The sequence below is a fragment of the Eulemur rufifrons genome, chromosome 16 (assembly GCF_041146395.1).
Source record: "Eulemur rufifrons isolate Redbay chromosome 16, OSU_ERuf_1, whole genome shotgun sequence".
Classification (NCBI taxonomy): domain Eukaryota; kingdom Metazoa; phylum Chordata; class Mammalia; order Primates; family Lemuridae; genus Eulemur; species Eulemur rufifrons.
The window spans coordinates 8,479,716-8,502,286 of record NC_090998.1 but is presented as its reverse complement, the minus strand read 5'-3'; positions in this window follow the sequence as shown (position 1 = coordinate 8,502,286).

The following is a 22,571-nucleotide window of genomic DNA, read 5'->3' as shown; positions in this document are numbered from 1 at the left end:
GCCCAGGAATTTCAGTTTGCAATAAGCTATGATTATGCCACTGTCCTCCACGCAGGACAACAGAGTGAGACTCTGTCTCAAAATAAATAAATAATAAAATGAAAGTTGGGGAATTTTTCATCACAGAAAGTGCTATTTACAGTATTTTGTAACTTAAATAAATGTTCAACTTATTAAAGATACAAATTTAGTACCTAAGTTTTAAGCTTTTATTTCAAACTTTAAAATTGTGTTATATGATTTACAAATCTACTTTTTTGTATGGAATGACAACCATTTTCACTTGTTCTTTATTATTAGAGCAATTCAAGATAGAGACTAAACTATTTTATTTTATTTTATTTTTTGAGACAGGGTCTCACTCTGTCACCCGGGCTGGAGTGCAGTGGCATGATCATAGCTCACTGCAGCCTCAAACTCCTGGACTCAAGTGATCTTCCTGCCTCAGCCTCCTGTTAACGGAAAAAAAATCCAAACTCTGTAAAATAATTTTAAAGAGATTTATTCTGAGCCAAATTTGAGGACCATGACCCGGAGCCATGCCCAAGAAGCCTTGAGCAAATGGACTCAGTGTGGCTGGGTTACAGTTTGGTTTTATACATTTCAGGGAGACAGGGGTTACAGGTAAAGTCATAAATCAATACATGGGAGGTATACATTGGTTTGGCCCAAAAAGGTGGGCCATCTCGAAGCGGGGAGGGGCATCTTACAGGTTATAGGTGGGTTTAAAGATTCTTTGACTTGTAGTTGGTTAAAGACATGAAGCTTTGTATAAAAGCTTGGAATGTTTTGAGATAAGCTGTTTATCAGAAACAAGCCACCCATACATGTATTTGTTGTGTAAATTGAGGACCTGCAGGTTTGTCTTAAGTACCCTTAGGCCTGTTAATGGGTTACAAAGGATGCCTCCAAGAAGGGGAGGGGCATCATGAGGCATGTCTTGACCTCCCTTCTCATCGCAGGCAATTTAGTTTTGGGATATCCCCTTGGCCAAGAGGGGGTCCATTCTGTAAGCGGATGGGGGGTGAGCCTTGAGATTTTATTTAAGTTCACACTCCCAAGTAGCTGGGACTACTTGTGTGTGTGGGGTGTGTGTGTGTGTGTGTGTGTGTGTGTAAAAGGAGTCTCACTATGTTGCCCAGGCTGGTCTCGAACTCTTGGCTCGAGTGATCCTCCCATCTTGGCCTCCCAAAGTGCTGAGATTACAAGCATGAGCCACTGCACTCAGGCAGAAATTAAATTTTTTTTTTTTTTGGACAGAGTCTTGCTCTTTTGCCCTGGCTAGAGTGCCGTGGCATCAGCCTAGCTCACAGCAACCTCAGACTCCTGGGCTTAAGCAATCTTTCTGCCTCAGCCTCCCAAGTAGCTGGGACTACAGGCATGCACCACCATGCCCAGCTAATTTTTTCTATATATTTTTAGTTGTCCAGATAATTTCTTTCTATTTTTTAGTAGAGATGGGGTCTCGCTCTTGCTCAGGCTGGTCTCGAACTCCTGAACTCAAACAATCTACCCACCTCGGCCTCCCAAGTGCTAGGATTACAGGTGTGAGCCACCGCGCCCAGCTGAGATTAAATTTTTTTAAACAGTCCTATTCACAAATTTGATTATGCTATTTTTAACATTTTAAATTACATTATGTATATTAATATAATTGCTTTTCAACCACGTTAAATGCTTAACACAGCAGATTTACAAGCAGATCTAACAAATTTAACCTATAAAATGGCAAAACAAGGTTTTTTAATTATTCCAAATGTCTCAATACTGTTAACAAGCTTAATCAAATTCTCTAAGAACTTTCATCTCAAAATGCCAAGATCTAATACATCGGATTCTTTAAATTACATTTGCATGTATTTTATCCTGAACTAAAACCAAAAGTATTAATACAATTGATTTTGTAACTGGCTCCATGAACCCCTATATGTTTTCTTCCTCAACTAACTACTTGACCCTTTGAGTTGTTTCTCAGAAAAGCTGAACTCCCGGCCTCAAGCGATCCTCCTGCCTCAGCCTCCCAAAGTGCTGGGATTATAGGGTGAGCCACCACCACTGGCCTGAAAGGATGAATTTTCTACAAGACAAAGGAGTTGAGATGCTGAAGGCCCCTGGGCAGACATCCTGATGCCAAGATTCACCATCCCCCATAACCTGCCCCTAATGCATATAGCCTCTTGTGAGATACACCACGACCTGCCACAAGGCACATGGCCCCCTCCTTTAAAAGCCCATGATATCCCTTAGGGAGAGGATTTGAAACAGCTTCTCCTGTTCTCCCTGCAAGATGTGATGTCTGTCGTATTGCTTTTTGCTTTTTTTTTTTTTTTTGAGATGGAGTCTAGTAGAGTGCAGTGGTGTCAGCTTAGCTCACAGGAACCTCAAACTCCTGGGCTCAGGCAATCCTCCTGCCTCAGCCTCCCAAGTAGCTGGGACAACAGGCACGAGCCACCATGCCCGGCTAATTTTTTCTATTTTTAGTAGAGACAGGGTCTCAGTCTTGCTCAGGCTGCTCTCGAACTCCTAAGCCTAGTGATCCTCCCGCCTTGGCCTCCCAGAGTGCTAGGATTACAGGTGTGAGCCACCGAGTGGCCAAACAGTTGATTCTGATCATCCCATCTTAGCTGAAGACAATCTTGTGACCTCAGTCCCAGACCTCCCTTTACCAGGTCCGAGCTGGGCCATCTCCTGTTGCACAAATGAACAAGACTTACCCTCCCCTCCCAGCCACTGGCCTGAGGCAGGGGTGCAGGCTTTTGTTCTCAAAAAGGAGTGGGGGATGTTTTAAAGAGACAGAAAATATTTTTGCCCTTTTTTCCAGGCCATTCCCTATGTTACACATTCCCCACTCTCAATATTTCCCTTCCATGTCTATGGGAGGAGGGGTGACTACTCTGTTATAGTGTCAAACTCCTAGACTCAAGCAACCTGAGCCACCATGCCCTGCCTGATATTAATCTAATCTAATCTAATCTCTCATTTGTGTACACAAGGTTATATACACAAGGAAATTCATTCCAGCATTGTTTGTAATAGGGAGAAACTAAAAGTAACCCAAAGGCAATAGTTGATTGGTGAATATATTACAGAACAGCCATACTTAGTAAAAGTATGCAGAAATTTAAAAAGAAAGAATGGGAGCCAGGTGTGGTGGCACATACCACTATTCCCAGCTACTTGGCAGGTTTAGAAGGGAGGATCTCTGGGAGAAAAATTGGATGAGAGAAAGGAGGTGGAGGAAAGGGAACTTTCATTTTTAACCCCATAGACTTCTGCAAAAAAGTATAAGTTGTGAATTTTCAATAATTAAAATTAAAGAAAAGACATACTATTTAAAACTTAGGGCATGGCCAGGTGTGGTGGCTCATGCCTGTAATCCTAGTACTCTGGGAGGTTGAGGTGGGAGGATCGCTTAAGGTCAGAAGTTTGAGACCAGCCTGAGCAAGAGCGAGATCCCTTCTCTACTGAAAATAGAAAGAAATTAGGTGGGCAACTAAAAATAGAAAATATTAGCTGGGCATGGTGGTGTGCGCCTGTAGTCCCAGCTACCCTGGAGGCTGAGGCAGGAGGATCACTTGAGCCCAGGAGTTTGAGGTTGCAGTCAGCTATGATGATGCCACGGCAATCTAGCCAGGGCAACAGAGCAAGACTCTGTCTCAAAAAAGAAAAAAAAAAAAGACTTAGAGCACAATGGAAATTTTGTTATTTTATATTATCTGGTATTTACTTACTAACATATAGCATGTTCCACAGATTTAAGTTGAGAAAATTTCAGTAAAATAGGTATAGCAGAGGGATTGGCATGGGTCTTTGAGTGTCAAAAACTTTCTTTCTTTCTGAGTTGGGTTTTGTTAAACTAAATAAAAAAAAAAAATAAAGAAAAAAAAATAAAAACTGTCTTTCTACATGCAACAATCTGGGGCAATAGTCACAGAGCTAGCTCTGCAGGAGCCTGTGCCATAACATTCCACAGCAACAGCATCAACCCTGGACAGGCTGGCCTCAGGCACGGAAGGAAGAATGTGACTCTGCATGGAAATGTAATTTAGGGTATAGCCAGAAAATTGTGCAAACACTTCCATACTCATGGATTTGACTACTCAGTAAGGTGTAGAGTAATTTTCCTTATTATTTTAAGACTCTAGCTTATCTTACCCCCACTGCTTGTCTAGACTGCATAATCTCTCACATAGCTCTCAATTTATATCATTACAGAAAACACCGTTCAAGTCCTCCATTTACTGGTCAGTCAGAACCTAGGAGAAAATATGTGTCATTAAGCTGCCAGAGAATATGATTGGTCCACCAACCTTGCCTTCAGAAATCCCACAGAATAATTCATTTCTCTACCAAGAGTATACTATACTGTAGAAGCTCTGGCTCTATACTAGCAACTTGCTCATATTATCACAAACCCAGCAGGAACCACAGAGCCTCCACCAACTTTTTTGTTTGTTTGTTTTTGAAACAGCGTCTCACTATCATTTAGGCTGGAGTGCAACGGCATAATCATAACTCACTGTAATCTCAAACTCCTGGGCTCAAGTGATCCTCCCACCTCAGCCTCCTAATAGCTGGGACTATAGAAGCGCGCCACTACACTCGGCTAATTTTTTAAAACATTTTTTCTTTTTTCACAATAGGACTAAAGCTCTAGTTAAAACATTTTTTGTAGAGACAGGATCTCGCTGTGTGGTCCAGGCTGGTCTCAAATTCCTGGCAATCTCGAAGTCCTTAAGTGATCCTCTTGCCTCTGCCTCCCAAAGTGCTGGGATTATTACAGGTGAGCCACCATGCCTAGCCTGAGCTAGCACATCCAGCCCCAACTTTTAGAAGATGCTTGATATGTTGTAGCACAAAATAAAAGCATCAGGCACCAAGAGATGATCTAAGCTAGAGACATTGACTGGTTTGCTTCTTGATATGTCCCTCCTATCTATTCCAGCCCAAATAGAAAAAAACTGCCCCTTTTCTTTTTTTAAAAATGCTACTTAAGGTGATATAGGTACTAAACTCTTTGGATTCTTCTTTTCAACAACCTCTCTCTAATCAGATATCCCCTTCCTGGCTCTTCTCGTCCACAAACCAGCATCCAGCCCCAGTAAAGGTGAGAAAAAGAGTAGGTACTTGAGGAAGTACTGGCTTTCCTCTATCTCCTTGGCTGTCTCTGACACTTGATGCAGGGGGAAGGGCATGTGACTCAAAGGAAGGTTCTGGGCATTTGCACTCTAGAGCTGGGTGCACAAGAGTTACTTCATTCCATGTGGGTATTCATGTTCAGGGGTGATGTCTGCTTTATTCCTGCATCTGTAAATAATAACAACTCACTAACACATGCATCCACATCCTGGCTAATAAAGACAATCACCAAATATTGCCAATGCCTGCCCCCAAACAGGACACACAAGATCATGGTGGCAAAGGGGGCCAGGAAAGAGGGGAGAGTCCAAATCGGGGCCCACAAATGGCGCTCCTTCGGACTCACCCCCTGTTCTTCTGGATTCCACTCCATATCCTGACCTAATAGACCAGGAGTGGAATCCGCCTCCTCCTTATAACCCTGCTGCAGCCCCCCAGCCCCAGCTGCTGCAGCTCCTCCAGTGGACGGCCCGGTGGACGGGACCGGCAGCGGGCCGCTAGGACGCCAGACCCAAAACCAGTAATGGTTCTCCCCCTGCGTGCAATAGGGCCCCCGAGAGCAGATGGGGAGCAGGCTTACCAATATTGGCCATTCTTGACTAGTGATCTCTATAACTAGAAGTCTCAAAACGCCAACTTCTCGGAAAACCCTAAAGATCTGATTAACCTCTTAGATTCTATTTTGTTCACTCACCAGCCCACCTGGGACGATTGTCAACAACTACTGAAAATTCTTTTGACCACTGAAGAAAGGGAAAGAATACAGGGGGAAACACGGAAACTGGTTCCAGGAGATGACGGCAGACCCACCACTAACCCAGGGATCATAGACCAAGCGTTTCCACTCGAACGACCCCCCTGGGACTACAACGAGGCTGAAGGTTGTAGGAGCGTCTCCGGATCTACCGCCAGACTCTAATGGCTGGTCTCCGGGCTGCGGCACGAAAGCCGACAAATTTGCCTAAGGTAAAAAATATTCGCCAGGGGCCGAAGGAGAGCCTGGTGGCCTATTTAAAAAGGCTAATAGAAACTTTTAGGCAGTATATGCCTATGGATCCCACTGTGGATGAGAGCAAGGCGGCAGTAATAATGGCCTTTATAAACCAGGCAGCCCCCTATATAAAAAAAAAAAAGTACAGAAGATAGATAAGTTATGTAAAAAGACACTGCAGGATCTATTAGAGGTGGCTGAGAAGGTCTACAATAATAGAGAGACCCTGGAAAAAAGGCTAAAAAAAATTAGATAAGAAAATAAAAAATTCCAGGCTGAGAAAGCTAAAAAAGCCAACAAAGAAATGGCCAAGATTCTTCTGGCAGCTACAGGGAGCACGTTAAAAAAAAAAAAAAAAAAAAAAATTCGGCGAAGAAGGGCCGCCCCCATAGGGGAAGGGGAAGGCTAGAAAAAAATCAGTGTGCATGTTACAAGGAAAGGGGACATTGGGCTAAAAAATGCCCCCCAAAAAGGGGGGGCCCAGGGAGGAGAACATCGCCTAAGAGAGTCTTACTAGCAGGGCAAGGAGAACATAACAAATAAAAAAGATGGGGTTCAGACCCCCTCCCCGAGCCCAAGGTAACCTTAGATGAGGAGGGGAGCCCAGTCAGTTTCCTGATAGACACAAGGGCAGAACATTCAGTAATTACTGAAACCACTGCAAAATTGTCCAACAAGACTAGTTGGGTTCAGGGGACAACCAGAACCAGGCTCTACCGATGGACTACCCAGCGAAAGTTAGACCTGAGCTCAGGGCAAGTGAGCCATGCCTTTATGGTCATTCCGGAGTGTCCCACCCCCTTGTTAAAAAGAGACATACTCACAAAACTAAGAGCCCGTATCTATTTTTTTTTTCTTTTTTTCTTTTTTTTTCCCCAAGGCTATTCCATTCAGAAGAGCCCGTATCTATTTAAAATAATAATAATAATAATAACCGATGCTAAGGGGAACCTTATCAGCAGCCCTCGGGTTACTCAAGTCCTGACCCTGGCCCAGGCAGATAAATACCGACTATATCAGCCCATCAGGAAAAAGAGATAGACCACTGGCTTCGAGTTTCCTAAAGCCTGGGCTGAGACAGGGGGAGCAAGATGGGCAAAACATTGGCCTCCTCTCTACATTAAACTGAAACCAGGCGCTGAACCAGCCCGAGTCAGGCAGTACCCCATGCCCCAAGAAGCTAGAGTGGGAATAACGCCCCACATTCGAAGGCTCCTAGATGCCGGGATTCTCCGGAGGTGCCAGTCAGCCTGGAATACTCCCCTGCTGCCAGTGAGGAAACCGGGTGGAAAGGATTATCGGCCTGTGCAAGACCTCAGGGAGGTCAATGCGTGTGTCCTAGACATCCACCCTACGGTTCCCGACCCCTACACCCTACTAAGCTCCCTTTCTCTGACACAAACCTGGTATACCGTCCTAGATTTAAAAGATACTTTTTTCAACCTGGCAGTGGCCCTGCGCAGCCAGGAGATATTTGTCTTTGAGTGGCAGGACGAGGAGAGGGAAATCCAGGGGCAGTTGACATGGACAAGACTACCCCAGGGGTTTAAAAACTCACCCACCTTGTTCAACGAGGCCCTCCACGACAACTTGGGTGAGTACCGTGCCAGCCATCCGGAGGTGACCCTGTTACAATATGTAAATAATCTACTACTAGCTGCCCCAACCCCACAGACCTGCTTAGAGAGCACCAAAGACTTACTCGGGGTGCTGGGGGAGATGGGGTACTGAGCTAATACTACGAAGGCCCAAATCTGCAAGAAAAAAGTCACCTCTCTAAGATATAAAATAAAAAACAGTCAAAGATGACTAACCAAGACAATAAAACAGACTGTGTTAGAGATACCCACTCCTGGCCGAGACCCAGATGGCCCGGAGGGACCTACAAGACCGCCCCCTTGTGAACAGCAACCTGACCTGATTCACGGACAGGAGCAACTTTGTCCGGGACGGACACAGGTACGCAGGGGCGGCCATAGTAAATGGACAAGGCAAACTTATCTGGGCTACACGCCTTCCACAGGGAACATCTGCCCAGAAGGCTGAGCTGGTCACATTGACGGAAGCCCTTCGCCGGGCCCAAAGAAAGAGACTGACAATGTATACGGACAGCTGCTATGCCTTCGGGGCAGTACATATACACGGAGCCCTCTATAAAAAAAGAGGCTTCATCACGGCAGAGGGCAAAAAAATCAAACATAAGCCTAAAATACTTCAATTACTAAAAGCCATCCTGTTACCAAAGACAGTGGCTGTAGTCCACACTCCGGGGCACCAGAAGGGGGACTCCCTAAAAACTCGAGACAACCGGGCCGCGGACACCAAGGCCAAGAGGGCTGTAGAAAGACCTACGCTGACAGATGTCCTACACTTGAGCCTGCCATCCCCAGGGATGGGAGAGATACCCACTCAACCGGACTATTCCAGTACACACATGAACTGGGCCAGAAAAAAACTGCGGGTGACATAAGATAAGGATGGCTAGTTCCAAGATGGAGAGCACCACCTAATAGTTCCTGAAGCCTTGGGGAACCACCTACTGGGACACTTGTACCAGACAACACATCTCGACAAAAAAAAAATGTTACAACTGCTGGACACTACACAACTCAGATTCAAATCACAAGAAAAAATAGCAGAAAACATTGTCAAGAACTGTCGTGTCTGCCAGGTTATGCAGCCGGGAAAAATCTGAAGGACCCATGCAGGTACCAGGGAGCAGGGGAGGCAGCCAGGATTATTTTGAAAAATAAATTTTACGGAGATAAGACCGGGAAAATACAGATACAAGTACTTGCTGGTTATAATAGACACCTTCTGAGGGTGAGTAAAGACTTTTCCTATAAAAAAAAAAAACAAAACAAAAACCCTACTTTCATAGTGACAAAGAAAATGTTTAAAAAAATAATTCCCAGGTACAGACTGCCAGAGAACATAGGGTCTGACAACGGGCCAGCCTTCACAAGTCAAGTTAGTCAAGGGCTCGCCCGGCCTCTGGGGGCAGATTAAAAATTACATTGTGCATATAATCCCCAGGGCTCAGGGCAGATAAAAAAAATTAACAGAACCCTAAAAAAGACTTTGACTAAATTTGTTCTAGAGACTGGCGGGGACTGGGTGACCCTTCTTCCCTTCGCCCTGTTCCAAGCCTGGAACACCCCCTACCATTTAGGCCTAACCCCCTTTAAGATAATATACGGTGCTCTTCCACCTGTGATACCAAAAATAAAATCTGGGGCTCTGCCTAAAAACCCTAAAAAAGTGTTACAGGCTGTACAAGCCCTACAACGGGTTCAGAGCCAGATCTGGCCTGCCCTCCGAGCCATTTATCAAGTCACCCGACAGGAGGGAAAAAAGGTTAACGGACATCCCTACCAGCCGGGAGATTAAATAGAAATAAAACGGCATAATAACAAAACCCTAAAGCCCAGGTAAAAGAAACCTTTTCAGACTATTCTTGTTACCCTCACTGCCCTAAAAATTGACGGAGTAGCGACCTGGGTACACCACTCCCACGTAAGACCTGCCAACAAGGATGAGCAAGAACAGCAGCAAGTTCAGTGGAGAGCCTCGGCGGATCTAGAAAATCCGCTAAAGACCAGACTGACTCTCGTGACAACCAGACCGCCACAGGACCAATGATAAAGACATACGGAATAAAATTACTTGTGGTGACTGTTATATTCATAACCCTTATGAAAAAAACAATGACTGACCCAAATCCCCACATGCCCCATAACCTCACCTAGAAAATCACTAACTTAACAAGCCATAAAGTTTATAATAAGACTTCAAGAATGGCCCCACTAAACACTTGGTGGCCAGACCTATATTTTAATTTAAAAAAAATTAGCCCTCTAAAAAATAAGTAAATAAATAAAGACAAAACCAGAGACAAATATCCATGAGCCGGAATAAGTTTTATGCATGTCCAAGGTTTAAAACAGGGAAAATAAGACTCGCGTGTGGGGAGATCAAGTCTCTCTACTGTGCAGCCTAAAAGTGTGTGACCACCAATGACGAAAAATAAAAATGACAGGTACAACCTCTTTTCATCAAAATATCTTATGTCCGGCCATGCTCGCCAACCAGGTATGCCGCTGACTATAACCTGATACATGTAAAGTTCACAGATAAAAAAAAAAAAAAAAAAAAAGACAGACGGTAAATCTCGGGATTATCCTGAAAAATATATCTCTATCAGCGCCCATATTTTGACACTATGATACAGCTTAAACTAAGAGTTTCTCCCATCTCGGACGCTGTGAGACCCAATCCAGTGCTGAAAAAAACCAAAATAGCCCACGCCCAACGATCGCCCCACTTTCACTTTCAAGGACCCCAGTGGCGGAGGCGACAACACAAGTAACACTCAGAGCAAAGAAGTCAGGAGATCCCTTATAAAAAAATGCTGACGGCAGCATATGAGACATTAAACCGCTCCGACCCCAATGCTACGAAAACTTGTTAGTTATACTATAATATCAGACCCCCTTTCTATAAAACAGTAAAAATAGATGCCCCTTTCAACCGTTGGGGAAAAGAGGCCCCCAGGTCCTACATGTGAGACCGCAAAGGCTCAGGCAGTCACCGGAAATGGAACTTACATAAAAAAAGTGCCCCCTAGCCATACACAGTGTTGTGCCGAAGTCCACCCGTCTGTAAACCAGACTAAAAAAACAAAATGGGTGGTTCCGGCGCTCAATAAATTTATTCTAAAACAGGCCTGACTCCATGCCTCAGCCTGTCTGTCTTTAATGAGTCAGAAAAATTCTACATCATGGTGCTAGTGTTCCCTAAGGTTATTTACCACCAAAAAAATACAATATGTGATACATAGATAAAAGGCACAAAAGACGCAGGGTTGACTAAAAAAAAAAAAAAAAAAAGAACCCTTTACAACAATAACCTTAGCCACCCTTTTTGGCCTGGGCGCAATAACAACAGGGAGAGATATCTCATCCTTAGCGGTACAGCACAAGGAGTTCAATAGTCTAAGGGCCGCCATAGATAAAAATATAGCCAAAAATCAAAAAATCCATCTCCCATTTAAAAAAGTCACTAACCTCACTGTCTGAGGTGCTGCTGCAGAACCAGAGGGGACTAGACCTAATATTCCTCCAACAGGGGGCGCTATGTGCGGCCCTAGGGAAAAAGTGCTACTTCTACACTAACCATAGGGGGATAATAAAAATGTCCATGACTAAAGTCAGGAAAGGACTGACAAAGCAGAGGCGAGAGCATGCATAAACAAACAAACAAACAAACAATAGCTTAAGTCATAGTTCAATAGCTCCCCTTGACAGACTACCTTACTTTCCACTTTATTAAGACCCCTAATTATACTTCTGCTCATCCTCACTTTCGGACCATATATTCTAACTAAATTAATTACCTTTATTAAAAAACAAGCCAATACCGTGCAATTGATGATACTGCAACACCGGTACCAAAGGCTGAGCCGCGATTCCTGCTCAAGAATAAAAAAATACTAGACCCCATATACGAGCAAGAGTGCTCATAAAAACAAAAAAAAAGAGAAAAATATAAAACAAGAAAGAGAGCAGGGGTCTGAAATAGGCCTAATTTCGGTCTCCCTGAGGCGGGTCCTCCCCTTCCCGGAAATGACTCTAATAACAACTAAGAGGTCCTGAGACTCGGAACCAACCAATCAGAGCCAACACGACCTTAGAGCCAACCAATCAGGAGCCAACATGATCAGCCACTCTTAAAGGAACAAATAAACTAAGAGAGGGAGGGGGATAGTGTGCCCAGCGTATATAACCTACTGAAAAATAGAAAAGCTTAATTTTTACCCTAGTGTGGGGTCCTGGTTCACAGAGAAGCCACTGCGTTGGTACTCTGGGCCTTGGATCCTAGCTCCAGCTAGCCAATAAACTCCTTTGCCTTTTGCAGCCTCGGTGACTCTGCCTCTCTGTCCCTGGGCCGAGGAAAACCGGTTCTAACACAGCAAGCAGGGTCTGTGTCGTTCAGGATGGAGGGACCGAAGAGGCACCCCTTTGGCCATCGGTAAGCGGCATCCAACAGGGAACTTGCGGAAAAAAATGGGGAATTCCTCCTCAGCGCCAGAGCATAAATATCGAAAGCTAATTTAGGGACTTTTGCACTCTGTAGGGGTGGAAGTGAAGGAAAGTACTTTAAAACAATTATTTGCTCTGGTGCAGCAGCATTGTTATTGGTTTCAATGTCAGTCAGAAGTGCAACTAAATCTTCATAGCTGGCAGCAAGTAATTAAGGCCTTTCATGTCGCCCACCAGCAAGGTGAGACTATTGACTTAAAAATTTGGACAGTCTGCAGCGCGATCACTCAGGCATTACGTTTGTTGCAGACCGAATCAGAAAAAGCTTATGTGGGTGAAGAACCTGAAAAGGAGCCCTTGCCATCCCGGGCCCCTTCCCCTGAAGAGTTCGGGGATGGGGAGGAGCTACCAGATAAGGATCCTCCCGATGAATTGCCCACTCGTGCAGATATACGAGAATTAATTTCTTTGCTTAAAAAGAGTAAGGTGACTCCAGGCCCTTCACCTTCACCTTCTTTTTCAGCTTATCCAGTTCGGCCTTCTGCCCCTCCAGTGGGACGAAACTTTAGAATTCCTTTTACCCAAGGGCCAGATGATGATTTCCCCCTTCCCCCTGACTTTGATGATCATCCTCTGAAACCAGATCCTAACGTTATTCCCCGATCCTTTGCCTTTCCCATTACTCGTCAAGAAGTGCCTCCCGGCCAAGATCCTAATCTCCCTAATGGAGGATGGAATGTACAATATCAGGCTTTGCAATACAAATTTTTAAAGGATCTCAAACAGGCTGTTCAAGCATATGGACCTCAGTCCCCTTTTGTTACTGGCTTGATTGATGCTTATTCCGGTGCTAATATTTTGTTGGCTATAGATTGGGAACAGCTGGGACAATGGTTTTGGAAAGCCCACAGTGGCTACAATTATGTAGCTGGTGGATGGAAGGGGCCAGAGTACAGGCTCACCTTAACTCGCAGCAGCTGCCTCCGGGGCCCACGGAGGAGCAGCTCGCTGGGACAGGACAGTATGCTAACTTAGAAGCCCAGGCAGCCTTGGGTGATCCAGCCATAAATCAGATTAAATTGATTTTCTTAAAGGTTTGGAGAAAAATTGAGACCTCTGGCTCTTTGGCCCCGTCCTTTGCTAAAACTATACAAAGACCCGCTGAACCTTATACTGATTTCTTGTCACGGATAAGACGCTGTTCAGTGCAGTGTCAGCTCCACCAAAGCAGCTTCTCTTATAATTCAGTCCTTAGCTGTAGAAAATGCCAGTCCAGGTTGTCAGAAAATTTTATGCCCTCTAAAGGCTAGCGGGGCTTCCTTAGATGAATATGTCCGCGCTTGTGCCGTGTTGGTGGCGCTGTTTATCACGCTGCCTTGCTGGCGGGAGCTATTCAGAAAGGCAACAGTAAACTCACCTGTTTTAACTGTGGAAAGGTTGGGCATATAAGGAAAGAATGTAGGCAAGGAGGACATCATAATTCTGGTCCTTGCCCACGAGCCCCTAAACTGTGTGGCAGATGTGGAAAAGGACATCATTGGACTAATGAATGTCGGTCAAAATTTGATAAGGATGGCAATCTGCTCCCACCCATTACTGGGACAAACGGTGGCATGCAGTCGGGAAACTCCCCAAGGGGCCCCTGGCCTCAGGGCCCCAACAACAACCATATGAGACTGCAATTCCAACAATACCCAGTGAGCGATGGGACTGCCCATCAACTGAGCAATCTTTAAAAGTAACTCAGTTATACGCTGCCATGTCTGGTAGTGCAGCTGCTGATCTTTCTGTTGCACAAACCTATACTCTAACCCCTGCTGGTGGCGTTCATAAGTTATCTACACAAGTCTTCGGGCCTTTGCCTGAGGGAAAAGTTGGATTGGTCATAGGGCAGAGCAGCTGCACAGTAAAGGGAATATTTGTCCATTTAGGAGTCATTGATTCAGATTATACTGGTGAAATCCAGATCATGGTCTCTGTTTCCCATACTACTCAGGTTTTTGCTGGCACTCGTATAGCCCAACTTTTGCTGCTCCCATATGTCTCCTTCCCTACCTGTAACATTGAGCGAAAAGGGGGTTTCAGCAATACTGGAACTAAAGTTTTTTGGGAGACTCTTATTCAAGATCCTTGACCTTTTCTCTCTCTCACCATTGGTGGCCGTACTTTTAAGGGTTTAGTGGGGCTGGCGTTTCTATCATATGTTCTGCTCAGTGGCCCCCTGACTGACCCAAAGTTGCGGTTCCTACTGTGCTGTCTGGATTGGGACAGGCTCAATGCGTGTTCCGCAGTAAAGATGCCTGTGATTGTTTAGGACCTAAAGGCCAACAAGCTTCTTTACAGTTTTATATTACTGATATTGCTGTGAATTTACGGGGTCGAGATCTGTTACATCAGTTTAGGACATTTGTAACCATCCCTCACTTATCACCTAATGTTAAAAATATGATGCTAAAGATGGGTTACAACCCCATCCAACATCCTGATGCACAGGATTCTTTAATCGCCACTGCTCAAGAAATTCCTCGAGCCCTCCCCCTGCGGTAGAATACAGATAAGCCTGTAAGGATTGAGCAGTGGCCTCTTGCAAAAGAAAAGCTCCAGGCGTTAAAGTCTTTAGTAGCTGAGCAGCTTGCTGCCGGTCATATTGAACCCTCCACCTCTCCTTGGAATTCTCCTGTTTTTGTTATCAAGAAGAAATCTAGAAAATGGCGATTTCTCACAGATCTTCGGGAAATTAACAAATGTATCCAACCTATGGGCCATTTATAGCCCGGTTTGCCTCTGCCCTCTATGATTCCCACTGGCTGGTCTTTGATGGTCATTGATCTTAAAGATTGCTTTTTTACCATTCCTTTGCAGTCTTCAGATTATGAGCGTTTTGCTTTTACCATCCCAGAATATAATAATGGCCACCCTACTGAGCATTATCAGTGTAGGGTGCTTCCTCAGGGGATGTTAAACAGTCCTACGCTATGTCAGGAATTTGTTGATTGTGCCGTTAATCCCGTTTGTGGCGGCACCCACAAATTGTACTCTATCATTATATGGATGATATTCTTCTTGCAGCACCCTCTTGAGAGATACAGGATACAGCCTTTGTAGATCTTAAGGAGAGTCTCAAACTTTATAATTTAATAATTGCCCCTAAAAAGGTTCAGGACACTCCACCTTTCAACTTCTTAGGGTATTGTCTCTCAGAATCCCAAATACAGCCACAAAAGTTACAAATACGGAGGGATAATTTAAAAATGCTAAGTGACTTTCAAAAACTGTTAGGAGATATTAATTGGCTTCGGCCCTCACTTGGTATACCCACTTATGCTTTACAACATTTGTTTGCTATTTTAGAGGACGATTCTGCTCTCGACAACCCTCGTTGTCTCAACCCTCAGGCTGAAGCTGAGTTGCAATTTGTGGAGCAACGCTTGAGCTCTGGTTTCCTTACGTTTCTTAAACCCTCTCTCCCCATAACTCTTTTTCTTTTCTATACGTCTCATTCCCCTTCAGGTTGTTTGGGGCAGTCCCATGGAATTCTTGAGTGGATATTTCTCCCTAACCAACAAAACAAAAGGCTTTTGCTTTATGTGGACAAACTAGCACAACTAATTACTCAGGGACGTTGGAGCTGTCAACTCTCAGGAATAGACCCTTGCCGAATTGTTACTAATTTGAGTTCTAAGGATATTCAAACTAAGTTTGATTTTTCCACTGCTTGGCAGGTGGCCTGCGCAAATTACGTTGGGACTTTTGACAATCATTACCCCCCACATAAATTATATTCCTTTCTGCAAACTCACTCAGTTCTTCCTGTTTCTCCCATTGTTTCTAGCCCTCTACAAGAAGCCACCTTTTTTACTGACACTTCGAGTTCTTATAAGGCCAGTTATTGGAGCACAGTGAGCCAAAAGGTTGTTATTTCTCCTTTTCCATCGGTGCAGCAGAGTGAGCTTTATGCTATCTGCCTTGTTTTACAAGATTTTTCCGCTGAACCCATTAACATTGTTAGTGACTCACAGTGTGCTGTTTATGTTACCTCTCGCCTTCCTACTGCCTCATTGCCTCTTAATCCCCAAACTACGTTACAACGTTTGTTTACCCATTTTCAGGCACTTTTTCATATGCATCATCATCCTGTTTTCATTGTTCACATTTGATCACATTCCAGACTCCCTGGACCTTTGTCCAAGGGCAACAAAAACATCGACTCTTTACTCATAGCCTCTATTCAACAGGCGTCACAAGAACACGACCTCCATCACACTAACGCACACGCCGTTTTTCTCTTCCGCGTAACCAAGCTCGTGCTATCGTGCGTTCTTGTGCTTCTTGTGTGCCCTTAACTCTTCCTTCTTTACCACCAGGTTATAATCCACGAGGCTTAAAGGGTAATCATATTTGGCAGATGGATGTTACTTATGTTACATTTTTTGGCCGTCTTCGTTATGTTCACCATACTGTTGATTACTCATTCTCACTTTCAGTGGGCCACTGCTCAAAGTTCTGAAAAAGCTGATGCTGTTATCACTCGTCTATATTCATGTTTTACAGTAATGGGCCTTCCGGCTATACTCAAAACAGACAATGCCCCCGCCTATACCTCTAATAAACTTGCTACCTTCCTTCAGCTATATTCCATACGCCATGTTACTGGAATCCCCTTTAACAGTCAGGGTCAAGCCATCATTGAACGGGCCAATCGCACCCTAAAGCTTCATTTACAAAAGCAAAAAGGGGGAGTCCCTGAGTCTCCTCATCGTCATCTCTTACGAGCACTCTTTACCCTTAATTTTTTAAATCATTGGCAGACTTTGAATTCCTCTGCAGCAGAACGTCATTTCACGGCCTCGTCCTCTCCCCCGCTTAACGTTTGTGATCCTGTGTATGTGTCCACACCGAATGGAGAATGGAAGGAGGGAGAGGTTCTACAGTGGGGTCGGGGCTATGCTTATGTATCCACAGGACAGGGCTGTGAGTGGGTCCCCACTCGTCGTCTTAAGTGGTGGTATGGCAAAGAGGACCAGGACCGAGGACTTCCTGAAGGAATTCGAGAATCTGAATGCGCAAGCCAGGGGACCGACGCCCGGAACGATAAGTGCGGTTCCACCGACGTGGGGCCAACTCAAAAAGCTGACTCAGGAAGCTGAGACAGTCATCTCCCAGGCTAAACAACCACGTAACCCGAGTACTCTGTTTTTGGCTATGTTAGCTATTGTCACCTGTCAGGTAGGGTCTATGAACTCTTCACATGTTTATTGGACTTATGTGCCATATCCTCCCTTGTTTAAAGCTGTCTCTTGGGGGGACCCTGAAGTTCTAGTCTATACTAATGACTCCACCTGGATGCCGGCACCATATCAGGCAGGTTTCGCCCATCCAAATGAGGAGGGCTGCCTGGTTAGTAACTATTCTGTTAGTGCAGAAGGCTTTCCCATTTGTTTTGGATATGGTCGTCATTGCTTAAACATTTCCCATGAGGCATGGGGCTTGCAATAGAGTACTTCAACCTTTGCGGCCTTCACCGTATTGTTGTCAGTCAGAGGGCTTAAAGGTAAACCTACTACTTGGTCTGAGGGACAGCCTCAAATACCTCATTGTTCTATGCCTCATGTTGGTCCTTCCCTGTCTCGTTTGGAATGGAAATGGTGCCGGGGATTGACTCCTAAACAAACACATGATCACCCTCAGATTGTAGATTAGAGCCCTTGTGGTGATTTTCATGAAAAATTTACCAACCACTCTTTACGATGGCATCGCCAGGGGAACTGTCTAAGTGCCAATGCTAATGAAACCATTATATGGTCTGACAAGGGTCTAGCCCCCCCCCCCCCCCGACCTCATCTTTTGGGAACGTCACATGTTCAGGGTCATCTATGGAAACTATTAACAGCTGGGGAGTTAGTTAATGTATGGATTGCTAATATGTCACTTAACCATTCAGCCTCTGCTCCCTTTCAGGTTAGTCTTCATATTAATGTCTCTTGGCCTTTATTGGCCTGTGTGTCCTATCCTTATTTGCTACTGCTAGGTTCTGTTCGGTGGGATGAGTCCACAAGAAATATCTCCTGTCTTGGTAATTGCTCTTTATATACTTGCCTGAACCGCTCTTCATGGGCTAACTTCAATGCTAGTTCACAAAGTTTATATGTTTTAAGGGCTGGGACAGAGCTTTGGATTCCAGTTAATTTATCCCGGCCTTGGAGTGAATCTGCCTTAATCACCACCTTTTTAAACAAAATAACTTCCTTGAGCCACCGAGTTAAGAGAGCTATCGGTTTTATAATCGCCGTTGTGGCTGGGTTAATATCTATAGCTGCCACGGCGCTACAACAGGAGTAGCGTTGCAACAGTCTGTTCAAACCGCTGACTTCATCCATAAGTGGCATGAAGACTCCAACCGACTGTGGCAACACCAACAGGAAATTGATAGCCGCTTAGAAAGAGAAATCTTACACTTAGAAAATATTGTCCAATGGCTGGGAGATCCAATTCAAGTCCTCACGGCCGGGCGCGGTGGCTCACGCCTGTAATCCTAGCTCTCTGGGAGGCCGAGGTGGGCGGATCGTTTGAGCTCAGGAGTTCGAGACCAGCCTGAGCAAGAGCGAGACCCCATCTCTACTAAAAATAGAAAGAAATTATATGGACAGCTAAAAATATATAGAGAAAAAATTAGCCGGGCATGGTGGTGCATGCCTGTAGTCCCAGCTACTCGGGAGGCTGAGACAGGAGGATCACTTGAGCCCAGGAGTTTGAGGTTGCTGTGAGCTAGGCTGACGCCACGGCACTCACTCTAGCCCGGGCAACAAAGTGAGACTCTGTCTCAAAAAAAAAAAAAAAAAAAAAAAAAAAAAGTCCTCACTACTCAGTCATTTTTGCGTTGAGATTGGAATTCTTCCAGGTTTTGTGTCACGCCTATTCCTTTTAACAGTAGCAAACATTGGTGAGTTCTACGCCAACTGCTAACTGGAGGGCACAACCTGACGGCTGATTTACAAAGCCTAGAACAAGAAATAACCAGTACATTCCAGGAGAATTTGCCAGAATTTAATGAACAAGATTTCTTTCAAGGTTTGGCAAATGGCCTGTCATAAGCTAATACTTTAACTCCTTTTAAATCTTTCCTTAATAGCATAGGAACAAATGTTGAAATTTTAATTGTTTTTATTCTTTGCCTGTTTTTAGTCTACAGATGCTGGCCCTACCGAAAAATAAAAATCAACCAACGTAATCAAAATATCATGACGGTCTTTGAGCATATTCCATCTCAAACTTAAAAGAAAAGGGGGAGATGTAGGGACTGTCCCTGGGCAGGAATTGGCTTTTGCCCAGAGTCAGCGAAGCTGGACGTGCTTCTTGTGGCCAGAGGTCAACAGGTCCCAACTCGGCCTGTTGAAAAAAAAAAAAAACTGTTCCCTATGGCAGATAGCCAAGGGCCTGAGGTCTTGCACACAAGCCAAGGTGTCTCATTGTCCTGCACACGGTGAAGAGGTTAAGATGCAAACATCCGCCTCCCTTGAGCAATTGTCCAGAAGGAATGGAACACGTTTCCTCAGGGCTCTAAAGATAGTCATGTACCAGGAAGTAGCTGCTGGACAAAAAGAGTATAAAAATAAAATGACTGGTGCTTTCAGCACTGCAGTCTTGTACCATCTCTGTGTGTCTGTATGTTTCTTTCTGTGTTCATCCCCTGTTCTGCTATCGGGCCGCAACACAGAAAGTTGTAGCATGCTCGGAATTTATGAACCTCAATTTGAAAAACACTGCTTTAGCCAGTTTCAGAAGATGCCTGTTCTCAGCAAGTACAGGGTCTCGGTGAAGCTAAGATTATCGTTAACATTGGACACACAAATGGCACCTTCTTATTACACAGTGTAAGCAGTGTGGACTTTCTCTAGGCGGGTCAAAACCCATCACCCAAGTCCATACACAGGTGCACCCATCTCTGTGTTCACTTACACTGAGGTATAGGGGACAAAGAGGTAGGTATTCAGGAAATGACTCAAGTTTATTTGTTCCTCTGTCCCCAGGTCCTGTTGTATTTGTTGACTCTTTAGCAACCAAGCAGGGAAGCAGGGTTGTTCAGGCTGACAGAGATTTCTCTGTCCCAGGGAATTCATTTTACGCTTTTTTTTTTTTTTTGAGACAGAGTCTCACTCTGCTGCCCGGGCTAGAGTGCTGTGGCATCAGCCTAGCTCACAGCAACCTCAAACTCCTGGGCTTAAGCAATCCTTCTGCCTCAGCCTCCCCAGTAGCTAGGACTACCGGCATGCACCACCATGCCCGGCTAATTTTTTCTATATATTTTAGTTGTTCAGCTAATTTCTTTCTATTTTTAGTAGAGATGGAGTCTCGCTCTTGCTCAGGCTGGTCTCAAACTCCTGACCTTGAGTGATCCTCCTGCCTTGGCCTCCCAGAGTACTAGGATTACAGGCGTGAGCCACCGCGCCTGGCCCAAGGGATATTTTTGAATCGTAAAATCTGGAGGAAAATAGATCTCATATGTAAAGAAAGTTGTAAAAAAATGCTCTTTTTATCACAAAAGACTGCTTCCTCTTTAGTGAGGCAGTATAGTGGTGTGAGAAAGAACTTAAGCTCTGAAGGCAGAATGGCGTAAGACTTAGTAGCTACATGCCCTTGGTCAAAGCATTTGAAACTTTGTCTCAGTTTTCTCATTTATATCTTTTTATTTATTTATTTATTTATTTATATTTAGAGACAGGGTCTCACTATGTTGCCCAGGCTGGAGTACGGTGGCTATTCAGAGGTCAATCACAGTGCACTGCGGCCTCAAACTCCTGGGCTAAAGCGATCCTCCCACCTCAACCTCCTGAATAGCTGGGACTGTAGGCTTGAGTCACTGCACCTGACCAGTTTTTTTATGTATAAAATGGGGATAATAATAGTAATGGGGATAATAATAGTACTTACCTGATGGGGCAGTTGTTAAGATCATATGAGTTCCCATATAGAAAACACTTCGTACCTGGTACATGATTGGTATCATATATGTGTTTGCTGATTTTACTGTTTCTCCCATTCAACTCAGTACATATAATCATGTATATACAAAACTTAATTGTTCCTATTTGTTTAGAAGTTTCCCTCCACTGATTACACTGAGAGTACCTTGTAGGTTTCCCAAGCATTCATGACACATTTGGAGGAAAAACCACTTAATCTGTAACTTTGTTGCTCTGGGAAAAGGGGAGAAAAAAACCTTCCAGATTAGAGACATAGCTCTGGAATGATGAATAATAATAGCTATCATTTATTGAGTGCTTCTTATATTCCAGGCAGTTCTAAAGCTTTATATGTATTATCTAATTTGATTCTCACTACAACCCAATGGTGTATTTTATAGAGGAGGGAACTGGTGCACAGACAGGTGAAGTAACTGCGCAAGGTCACACAAGCAGGAAGTCACAGAGCTAGGATCTGAGCAGCCCCTCGGCTCCAGTCTGTTCACTTAACTACCGGAGTGTGCTGAAAGACGTCGTTAAACTATCAGAATACTTATGTGTTATAGGTTGGACTGATACTCAGCCAGTACGACAGAGTGTGAGCAGACTGGCTGTCTACCTGCTTGATACCTGTTCTGATTTAGGTGATGCTCAGATGACACTGCCAAGGCAGCTTCTGGAGGCTGCAGGCCTTCCTTGGCGCAGCTCCAGTCTCTGCCTCCATCCTCACCAGCCTTCTCCTCGGCATGTCTGTGATGCTTGCCAGTTCTTGACCCTAAAAACACTCTTCCACACTGCTTCAATGCTCCCCCTACCCCCATGCTGGCTCAGTGTGGAGAATTCAGTAGAGGACTCCAAGGCCTGACATTCCCACCCAACTTGCATTAAACTGCAATGAGAGCAGGAAATAAATCTGTTTTGTGTTAAGCTACTCAAATTTTGGAGTTAATGTCATTGCAACAATAAATCATCCTGTAAATTCTGATGAATAAATCATCTATTAAATCTTATGATGTTCTAATTCAGAAATAAAAATAAATGATACCTTGTCCTTTGTTGTTTTTCTAGCTGTGTTCTTAGAAATTGGTTCCATGTACTTTTTTGTCCTGAAAACACAGAGAAAGTCCCTACAGGGAACATTCTAGATGGCTTCCAGTGATTCTCATGTCCTGAGATTCAGGTCCTTGTGTATAGTTCCCTCCTGCAGAGTCATGGCTGGCCTCAGTGACCAATAGAATACTGTAGAAGAAATGAGATATGATTCCAAGACTAAGTCATTACAGGCATGGAAATTTCCACTTTGGTCTCTCTTAGACCACCTGCCCTGTAGGAAGCCAGCTGCCCTGTCCTGAGGACATTTAAGCAGGCCTGTGGAGAGGCTGACGTGGCAAGAAACTGAGACCTTCCACCAGCCACTAGCACCAACTTGGCAGCCATGTC